Source organism: Chamaea fasciata, unplaced genomic scaffold (assembly GCF_029207755.1).
Source record: "Chamaea fasciata isolate MVZ Bird 193981 ecotype frontalis unplaced genomic scaffold, bChaFas1.0.hap1 SCAF_1, whole genome shotgun sequence".
NCBI classification, from domain to species: Eukaryota; Metazoa; Chordata; class Aves; order Passeriformes; family Sylviidae; genus Chamaea; species Chamaea fasciata.
Window position 1 is genome coordinate 677,423 of NW_027094086.1, and position 11,253 is coordinate 688,675.

An 11,253-nucleotide genomic window follows, 5' to 3' on the forward strand; every position below is an offset into this window, starting at 1 on the left:
AGCCGAGTTATGGGCTGCCCCATAGCGGGATTTGGGGCCGCCCCACAGCGGGATTTGGGGGCGCTCTATAGCGGGATTTGGGGCCGCCCCACAGCGGGATTTGGGACACCCCACAGCAGGATTTGGGGCCGCCCCACAGCGGGATTTGGGACACCCCACAGCGGGATTTGGGGCCGCCCCACAGCGGGATTTGGGGCCGCCCCATAGCGGGATTTGAGACACCCCACAGCAGGATTTGGGGCCGCCCCACAGCGGGATTTGGGGCCGCCCCATAGCGGGATTTGGGGTTGCCCTATGGGGTGCATTGGTGGAGTTGTGGGGCCGCCCCATAGCGGGACTTGGAGCTGCCCCATAGCGGAATTTGGGACACCCCATAGCAGAGTTATGGGGTGCCCCATAGGAGAGTTATGGGGTGCCCCATGGCGGGATTTGGAGCCGCCCCATAGCGGGATTGGGGTTGCCCTATGGGGTGCATTTCTGGAGTTATGGGGTGCCTTATATCAGAGTTATGGGATGCCCCATAGGAGAGTTATGGGGTGCCCCATAGCAGGATTTGGGGCCGCCCCACAGCGGGATTTGGGCCACCCCACAGCAGGAGTTGGGGCCGCCCTATGGCGGGATTTGGGGCCGCCCCACAGCGGGATTTGGGGCCGCCCTATAGCGGGATTTGGGGCCGCCCCACAGCGGGATTTGGGGCTGCCCCACAGCGGGATTTGGGGCCGCCCCACAGCGGGATTTGGGGCCGCCCCACAGCGGGACTTGGGGCCGCCCCACAGCGGATTTGGGGCCGCCCCACAGCGGGACTTGGGGCCGCCCCACAGCGGGATTTGGGGCCGCCCCACAGCGGGACTTGGGGCCGCCCCATAGCCGATTTGGGGTCACACGCCCTCCTGCGCCCGCCGGAACTCGAAGACGCTGCCGCGCTCCAGGAACGTTTGTGGGGCCGCGGCTTTCGGGGCGTTTTCGGGGTTTTCGGGGTTTTTGGGGTTTTCGGGGTTTTCGGGGTTTTCGGGGTTTTGGGGGTTTTGGGGGTTTTGGGGGTTTTGGGGGTTTTGGGGGTTTTGGGGCGCCCACAGGTCCGGGGGGGGTTTTGGGGTTTTGGGCGTTGGGGGCCGCCCACAGGTCCTGGGGGTCCGGGGGGTCGCGGGGGTCGCCCCCGATCCCGTCCTCGGGGGGCCCGAAGCCGCCCCCGCCCGGGGTCAGCAGGCGGAAAACGTCCTGTGGGGAGACAGCGGGGTCGGCTTCGGGGCCTCGGGCTTGGGGTCACGTTTGGGGTTTGGGGGGGTTTGGGGATTTTGGGGGTTTGGGGTCACGTTTGGGGTTTGGGGGTTTTGGGGATTTTTGGGGGTTTGGGGTCAGCTTTGGGGTTTGGGGGGTTTTGGGGCTTTTTGGGGTTTGGGGTCAGCTTTGGGGTTTGGGGGGTTTTGGGGATTTTTGGGGTTTGGGGTCAGGTTTGGGGTTTGGGGTCAGGTTTGGGGTTTGGGGGGTTTTGGGGATTTTTGGGGTTTGGGGTCAGGTTTGGGGTTTGGGGGTTTTGGGGATTTTTGGGGTTTGGGGTCAGGTTTGGGGTTTGGGGGTTTTGGGGATTTTTGGGGTTTGGGGTCAGGTTTGGGGTTTGGGGTCAAGTTGGGGGTTTGGAGTCAGGTTTGGGGTTCGGGGGTTTGGAGTCAGGTTTGGGGTTTGGGGGTTTTGGGGTCAGGTTTGGGGTTTGAGGGATTTTTGGGGTTTTGGGGTCAAATTTGGGGTTTGGGGTCATATTTGGGGTCAGAGGTTTGGGGTCAGGTTTGGGGTTTGGGTCTTTGGGGTTTTGGGGTCAGATTTGGGGTTTTGGGGGTTTTTGAGGTTTGGGGTCAGGTTTGGGGTCAGGTTTGGGGTTTGGGGTTTTTGGGGTTTGGAGTTTTGGGGTCAGGTTTGGGGTTTGGGGGATTTTTGGGGGTTTGGGGTCAAATTTGAGGTTTGGGGTTTGGGGGGTTTTTGGGATTTTTGGGGTTTGGAGTCAGGTTTGGGGTTTGGGGATTTTGGGGTCAGGTTTGGGGTTTTGGGGTCATATTTGGGGTCAGGTTTGGGGTCCGGTTTGGGGTTTTTTGGGGTTTGGGGTCAGGTTTGGGGTCAGATTTGGGGTTTGGGTTTTTTGGGGTTTGGGGTCAGATTTGGGGTTTGGGGTTTGGGATTTTTTGGGGTTTGGGGTCAGATTTGGGGTTTTTGGGGTTTGGGGTCAGATTTGGGGTTTGGGGTCAGGTTTGGGGTCAGATTTGGGATTTGGGGTTTGGGGGTTTTTGGGGTTTTGGGGTTTTTGGGGTTTGGGGTCAGATTTGGGGTTTGGGGTCAGGTTTGGGGTCAGATTTGGGGTTTTTGGGGTTTGGGGTTTTTTGGGGTTTGGGGTCAGATTTGGGGTTTTGGGGTTTTTGGGGTTTGGGGTCAGGGGCTGTGGGGTCCGGGTTGGGTTGGGGTGGGTTTTGGGGTATGGGGGGATTTGGGGGTTGCGGGTGTTTTGGGGGACGTCAGGGCTGTTCTGGGGGCGACTTTGGGGTGATTTTGGGGCGATTTTTGGGATTTTTGAGATTTTTTGGGCGGTTGGTTTAGGGTTGGTTTTAGGGGATGCCAGGGTGGGGTTTTGGGGTGAATTTTGGGGTTTTTTTGGGGCGATTTTGGGGGTTTTTGGGGGCAACTTTTTTGGGACGGGTTTGGGGTGCTTTTGGGGGTGAATTTTGGGGTTTTTGGGACAATTTTCGGGGCGATTTTGGGGATTTTTGGGACGATTTTCTGGGAATTTTTGGGGCATGGGTTTTAGGGTGGGGTTTTTGGGGCGAATTTCGGGATTTTGGGACGATTTTTGGGGCGATTTTGGGGATTTTTGGGACGATTTTCTGGGAATTTTTTGGGGTGGGTTTTAGGGTGGGTTTTTGGGGTGAATTTTGGGGTTTTTGGCTCACCCCCGGCTCCACGGCCACGCAGCTCTTGCCCCCCAGGTTGATGGTTCTCCCGTCCCGGCGAAGCAGCAAATTCAGCCCCGGAGCCCCCGGGAGCCCCCCTGGGAGGAGATTTTGGGGTGAATTTGGGGGATTCGGGGATTTTTGGGGGGATTTTGGGAAGATTCGGGGGATTTGGGGGTAAATTTGGGGATTTTGGGGTGATTTCGGGGATTTTTAGGGATTTTTTAGGGTTTTTTAGCGATTTTTTAGGGATTTGGGGGATTTTTGGAGTGATTTTGGGGATTTTGGGGGGATTTGGGGAGTTTGGGGATTTTGGGGTAAATTTGGGGATTTTGGGGTGATTTCGGGGATTTTTAGGGATTTTTTAGGGTTTTTTAGCGATTTTTTAGGGATTTGGGGGATTTTTGGAGTGATTTTGGGGATTTTGGGGGGATTTGGGGAGTTTGGGGATTTTGGGGTAAATTTGGGGATTTGGGGGTGATTTCGGGGATTTTTAGGGATTTTTTTAGGGATTTTTGGGGAGATTTTGGGGGAGATTTTGGGGATTTTGGGGAGATTTTGGGGATTTGGGGATTTTTGGGGTGAATTTGGGGATTTTGAGGTGATTTCAGGGATTTTTTGGGGACTTTTTAGGGATTTGGGGGTATTCGGGTTTTTTGGGGGGGGGATTTGGGGGGATTTGAGGAGGAATTTGGGGGATTTGGGGATTTTCGGGGCGTTTTTGGGATTGGGGGAAGGATTTTTGGGATTTTGGGGGAGATTTGGGGGGATTTTGGGGGCGGATCTGGGGGGATTTGGGGGATTTTCTGAGGGATTTTGGGGATTTGAGGATTTTGGGGACTTTGGGGGGATTTTGGGGGCGGATTTTTGGGATTGGGGGAAGGATTTTTGGGGGGGATTTGAGGGTGGTTTTGGGGGGTGATTTTGGAGGAGATTTGGGGGAATTTTGGGGGCGGATTTGGGGGATTTTCTGAGGGATTTTGGGGATTTGGGGGATTTTGGAGAGAATTTGGGGGGAATTTGGGGGGATTTGGGGAGATTTTTGAGATTTGGGGGGGATTTGGGGAGGATTTTGGGGGGGATTTTTTGGATTTTGGGGATTTGGGGGTTTTGGGGGCGGATTTTGGGGCGGATTTGGGGGATTTCGGGGGGAATTTTTGGGCGGATTTGTGGGCAAATTTTGGGGTATTTTTTTGGCGGATTTTGGGGATTTCGGGGGGGATTTTTGGGCGGATTTTTTGGGCCGGTTTCAGGTATTTTTTGGCGGATTTTGGGGCGGATTTTGGGGGATTTCGGGGGGGATTTTTTGGCGGATTTTGGGGGATTTCGGGGGGGATTTTTTGGCGGATTTTTTGGGCAGGTTTGGAGTATTTTTTGGCGGATTTTGGGGCGGATTTGGGGGATTTCGGGGGGGGTTTTCGGGCGGATTTTTGGGCAGGTTTCGGGTATTTTTTGGCGGATTTTGGGATTTCGGGGGAGATTTTTTGGCGGATTTTTGGGCAGGTTTCAGGTATTTTTTGGCGGATTTTGGGGATTTCGGGGGGGATTTTTTTGGCGGATTTTTGGGCAGGTTTCGGGTATTTTTTGGCGGATTTTGGGGCGGATTTTGGGATTTCGGGGGGATTTTTTGGGTGGATTTTTGGGCAGGTTTCAGGTATTTTTTGGCGGATTTTGGGGATTTCGGGGGGGATTTTTTGGCGGATTTTTTGGGCAGGTTTCGGGTATTTTTTGGCGGATTTTGGGGGATTTCGGGGGGAATTTTTTGTCGGATTTTTTGGGCAGGTTTGGAGTATTTTTTGGCGGATTTTGGGGCGGATTTTGGGGATTTCGGGGGGGATTTTCGGGCGGATTTTTGGGCAGGTTTGGGGTATTTTTTGGCGGATTTTGGGGGATATCGGGGGGGATTTTTTGGGCAGATTTTTGGGCAGATTTGGGGTATTTTTTTGGCGGATTTTGGGATTTCGGGGGGAATTTGTTGTCGGATTTTTTGGGCAGGTTTGGAGTATTTTTTGGCGGATTTTGGGGCGGATTTTGGGGATTTCGGGGGGGATTTTTCGGGCGGATTTTTGGGCAGGTTTCAGGTATTTTTTGGCGGATTTTGGGGATTTCGGGGGGGATTTTTTTGGCGGATTTTTGGGCAGGTTTCGGTTATTTTTTGGCGGATTTTGGGGATTTCGGGGGGGATTTTGGGGCGGATTTTTGGGCAGGTTTCGGGTATTTTTTGGCGGATTTTGGGGCGGATTTTGGGATTTCGGGGGGGATTTTGGGGCGGATTTTGGGATTTCGGGGGGGATTTTTTTGGCGGATTTTTGGGCAGGTTTGGGGTATTTTTTGGCGGATTTTGGGATTTCGGGGGGGATTTTGGGGCGGATTTTGGGATTTCGGGGGGGATTTTCGGGCGGATTTTTGGGCAGGTTTGGGGTATTTTTTGGCGGATTTTGGGGCGGATTTTGGGATTTCGGGGGACCCCTCACCCGCCATGCCGTAGGGCCGCGTGGCCCGGCGCTCGCTCAGCACCGAGAGCTCGGAGGGCGCCCGGAACTGCAGCTCCCGGATCACCCCGTCCCCCCCCCGGTGCCGCCCCGCGCCCCCCGAGCCCGCCCGGAGCTCGAAACGCCGCAGCACCACCGGGTACCTGCAGAGGAGGGGGAAAAAACGGGGTTAGGGACCCGAAAACACCCGAAATAACCCAAAAAAAACAGAAAAAAAATCCAAAATCCCCACCCAAAACCACCCCAAAAAACCTAAAACCAGCGGGTACCTGCAGAGGAGGGGGAAAAACGGGGTTAGGGACCCAAAAACATTCGAAATAACCCCAAAAAACAGAAAAAAATTCCAAAATCCCCACCCAAAACCACCCCAAAAAACCTAAAACCACCGGGTACCTGCAGGGGAGGGAGAAAAACGGGGTTAGGGGCCCGAAAACACCCGAAAGAACCAAAAAAAAAACCAGAAAAAACACCTCAAAACCACCCCAAAAAACCTAGAACCAGCGGGTACCTGCAGGGGAGGGGGAAAATGGGGTCAGGATCAAAAAAAATCCCCCAAAAAAACCGAAAAAACCGAAAAAAAAACCCCAAAAAAACCGAAAAAAAGCCTCAAAAAAACCCGGAAAAAAACCCCAACCCCAGAAGCAGCGGTTACCTGAAAAGGGGAAAAAACGGGGTCGGGATCCAATGAAAAACCCAAAATCGCCCCAAAAAAACAACCCCAGCATCACCGGGTACGTGGAGAGGGGAAAAAAAAACCAAAACAAACCGGGGTTAGGAACCCAAAAAACATAAAAAAAAAAAATCCCAAAAACACCCAAAAAACACCCAAAAACCCCAGATGCAGCGGGTACCTGCAGGGGAGGGGAAAAATGAGGGTAAGGACCCCAGAAAATCCCAAAATCGCCCCAAAAAATCCCCAAATCGCCCCAAAAATTCCCAAATCGCCCCAAAAAATCCCCAAATCGCCCCAAAAATCCCCAAATCGCCCCAAAATTTCCCCAAATCGCCCCAAAAACACGACCGAGGCATCCCCGGGTACGTGGAGAGGGGAAAGAATGGGGTTAGGAACCCAAAAAAACCTCCCTGAGACCCCAAAAAAAAACCAAAAAACCCCCAAAAAACCCAAATCCCAGAACCACCGATACCTGGAGGGGAAAAAAATGGGGGTTAGGATCAAAAAAAAATCCCGAAAATAGCAAAAAAAAACCCCAAAAAATCCCACCCGAAACCCCCCAAAAACCCTAAAACCACCGGGCACCTGGAGAGGGGGAAAAAATTGGGGGTTAAAATCAAAAAAAATCCGAAAAAAACCCGAAAAAACCCCAAAACAACCCAAAAATACCCCAAAAAACACCCAGAAAATCACCCCCAAAAAACCCAGAACCGGCGGGTACCTGCAGGGGAGGGGGAAAAACGGGGTTAGGACCCCAGAAAAATCTCAAAAATCCGCAAAAAGAACCCAAAAAAAAAAAAATCCCAGAACCACCGGGCACCTGGAGAGGGGAAAAAACGGGGTTAGGAGCTCAAAAAAACAAAATAATAATAAAAAACCAGCTCGAAAAACCAAAAATAACCCAAAAAATACCCCCCAAAAAACCCCAAAAACGCCCCCAAAAGCCCCCAGCAGCACCGGGTACCTGGAGGGGAGGAGGGGGCAGGGGGAAATGGGGTCAGGAACCCAAAAACCCCGGAAAAAAACCGAAAAAAAAACACCAAAAAAAACCCAAAAAACACACCAAAAAAAACCCCCAAAAAAACCCGACAAAAAACACCAAAGAAAACCCCGCAAAAAACACCCAAAAAACCCCCAAAACAAAAAAAAAGACACCCCAAAAAAACCCACCCAAAAAAGCCCCGGAAAAAAACCCCGAAAAAAACCCCGAAAAACATCAAAAAAAAAACACCCCAAAAAACCAAAAAAACCCAAAATAACATCCAAAAAAAAAAACCCAAAAAACCCCCAAAAACACCCGGAAACCCCGGAAAAAAAAACCCCAAAAAACCCACAGAAAAACCTCAACAAAAAACACCAAAAAAAAAAACAACCCAAAAAAACCCCAAAAAAATCAAAAAAACCCCCCAAAATACCCCAAAAAACACCCCCCCAAAAAACCCCCCAAAACCCCCAAAAACACTCAAAAATACCAAAAAAACACCCCAAAAAAACCCCAAAAAACCTCAAAAAAATCCCAGAAAACACCAAAAAAAAAAACCCCAAAAACACCCCAAAATAACATCCAAAAAAACCCCCAAAAAACCTCAAAAACCACCCAAAAAACCTCAAAAACACCCAAAAAACCCTCAAAAAACCCTCAAAAAAACCAAAAAAACCCCATAAACACCAAAGAAAAAAACCCCGAAAACCAAAAAAACCCACCCAAAATTACATTAAAAAAAAAACCCCAAAACACCCAAAAAACCCCCAAAAAAAACCCAAAAAAACCACCCCAAAATCCCCCAAAATAAAATCCAACCCCCCAAAAAAAAAAACCCCCCAAAACCTAAAACCAGCGGGTACCTGGAGAGAGGGGAAAACATGGGGGTCAGGACCCCAAAAATGCCAAAACTCCCCAAAAATCCCACCGGGAGCCCCAAAATCGCTCCGAGACCCCCAAAATCACCCCGGGAACCCCAAAATCCCATCGGGACCCCCAAAACCGCCCCAGGAACCCCAAAATCCCATCGGGACCCCCCAAAACTCCTCCAAAAACCCCAAAACCCCATCGGGACCCCCAAAAACTCCCTGAGATCGCCCCAAAAATCCCACCGGGATCCCCAAAAATCGCTCCGAGACCCCCCAAGATCACCCCGGGAACCCCAAAACCCCATCGGGACCCCCCAAGATCACCCCGGGAACCCCCCAGGACCCCCCAAAATCTTTTGGGGACCCCCCGGACCCACCGGGTCTCGAGGATCTCGGGGTCGGTGATGCGGGTGTTGGACTTGGGACCCCCCCAAAAACCCCCCAAGACCCCCAAAATCCCACCGGGATCCCCAAAAATCCCCACTGGGAGCCCCAAAAATCGCTCCGAGACCCCCCCAAATCCCCCAAATCCTCCCAGAACCCCCCAAAATCCCTCTGGAAACCCCCCAAGTCCTCCTGGGACCCCCCCCCCAAAATCCCTCCAAAAATCCCCACCGGGAGCCCCAAAAATCGCTCGGAGACCCCCCAAAATCACCCCGGGAACCCCCCAGGACCCCCCAAATCCTCTGGGGACCCCCCGGACCCACCGGGTCTCGAGGATCTCGGGGTCGGTGATGCGGGTGTTGGTCATGTGCGTGTGGACTCCGCTGCGCCCCCTCCAGGCGGGCCCGGCCCCTGCGCCGCCCGCCACGGTCTCGTAATAGCCGCCCCGGGCGGAGCCGAACGTCACGTTGTTCATGCAGCCCTGGGGGGCAAAAAACACCCCGAAAGTTGTCCCGGGTACGCCCCAAAAATTGCTTGAATAGCCCCGGAAATATCCCAAAAAATCAGCAGATGAAGGAGCAAAATATCCCAAATAAAAACCCCAAATATCCCAAATAAAAACTACAAATATACCAAATAAATGTCCCAAATATCCCAAATGAAAACCCCAAATATCCCAAATGAAAACCGCAAATATCCCCAAAAAATCACCAAATGAATAAGCAAAATATCCCAAATAAATACCCCAAATATCCCAAATAAATACCGCAAATATCCCAAATAAAACCCACAAATATCCCAAATAAAAACCCCCAATAAAACCCCCAAATGAATAAGCAAAATATCCCAAATAAAAACTCCAAATATCCCAAATAAAAACTACAAATATACCAAATAAAACCCCCAAATACACCAAATAAAGACCCCAAATATCCCAGATAAAAAACCCAAATAAATACCCCAAATATCCCAAATAAATACTGCAAATATCCCAAATAAAACCCACAAATATCCCAAATAAATACCCCAAATATCCCAAACAAAAACTCCAAATCCCGTTGTTCGTGCAGCCCTGGGGGGGCAGAAACTACCCGAAAGTTGTCCCGGGTACGCCCCAAAAATTGCTTGAATACCCCCGGAAATATCCCAAAAAATCAGCAGATGAAGGAGCAAAATATCCCAAGTGGAAACCCCAAATATCCCGAATAAATATCCCAAATATCCCAAATAAAAACCCCAAATATCCCAAATGGAAACCCCAAATATCCCAAATGGAAACCCCAAATATCCCGAATAAATACCCCGAATATCCCAAATAAATGTCCCAGAAAAAAACCCAAAAATAACCCAAATATCCCAAATAAATACCGCAAATATCTGAAATAAATACCCCCAAAACCCCCATATCTCAAATAAATAAACCAAAAACCCCAATAACTATCCCCCCAAAATACCCAAAATACACCAAAAAATAATCCAAATGTCCCAAATAAATAATTCAAAAAAAACCCAAATAAATACCCCAAAACGTGACCCCAAAAACCCCCAAAAAACCCCCCAAATAACCCAAATATCCCAAATATAAATACCGCAAATATCCCAAATAAATATCCCAAATATCCCAAATAAAAACCCCAAATATCCCAAATAAATACCCCGAATAAATACCCCCAATATCCCAAATAAATACCGCAAATATCCCAAATAAATACCGCAAATATCCCAAATAAAACCCACAAATATCCCAAATAAATATCCCAAATATCCCAAATAAAAACCCCAAATATCCCAAATAAATGTCCCAAAAAAACCCCCCAAAATAACCCGAATATCCCAAATAAATGTCGCAAATATCCCAAATAAATACTGCAAATAAATATCCCACATATCCCAAATAAACACCGCAAATATCCCAAATAAACACCGCAAATATCCCAAAATATCCCAAATAAAACCCCCCCCAAAAACCCAAAATAAATTAACCAAAAAACCCCCATAAATACCCCAAAAATCCCAAATAAATCTCCCAAATGCACCAAAAAATAATCCAAATGTCCCAAATAAATAATTTTTAAAAAAAACCAAAAACCAAAAAACCCCAAATATTCCAAAATATCCCAAAACATCCAAAATAAATATCCCAAGATATCCCAAATAAATACCCCCAAACCCCCAAAATATCTCAAATAAATAATCCATTAAAAAACCCAAAAAATACCCCAAATATCCCAAATAAATATCCCAAATATCTCGAATAAATACCACAAATATCCCAAATAAATTCCCCAAAATATCCCAAATAAATATCCCAAATATCTCGAATAAATACCACAAATATCCCAAATAAATTCCCCAAAATATCCCAGATAAATCCCGCAAAATATCCCAAATAAATACCCCAAAGATCCCAAATCAATGTCCCAAACCCCCCCAAAATATCCCAAATAAACGATCCAAAAAACCCCAATAAACACCCCAAGTGTCCCAAAATATCCCGGACAAACATCCCGGATAAACGTCCGAACGTCCCGCCGTTCGCGCAGCCCCGGGGGGCAGAGACACCCCAAAGGTCACCTGTCCTCACCTGTCCCTGGCCCACCTGTCTCTGTGTCACCTGTCCTTGTATCTCACCTGTCTCACCTGTCCCTGTCCTCACCAGTCCCAGTCTCACCTGTCCTGTCTTACCTGTGCCTCACCTGTCCTTGTATCTCACCTGGCTCACCAGTCTCACCTGTGCCAGTCTCACCTGTCCCCAATCTCACCTGTCCTGTCACACCTGTCCCACCTGTCCTGTGTCACCTGTCCTGTGTCACCTGTCCTGTGTCACCTATCACATCTGTCCTGTCTCACCTGTCCTGTCCCACCTGTCCTACCTGTCCTGTCCCACCTGTCCTGTGTCACCTGTCGCACCTGTCCCGTC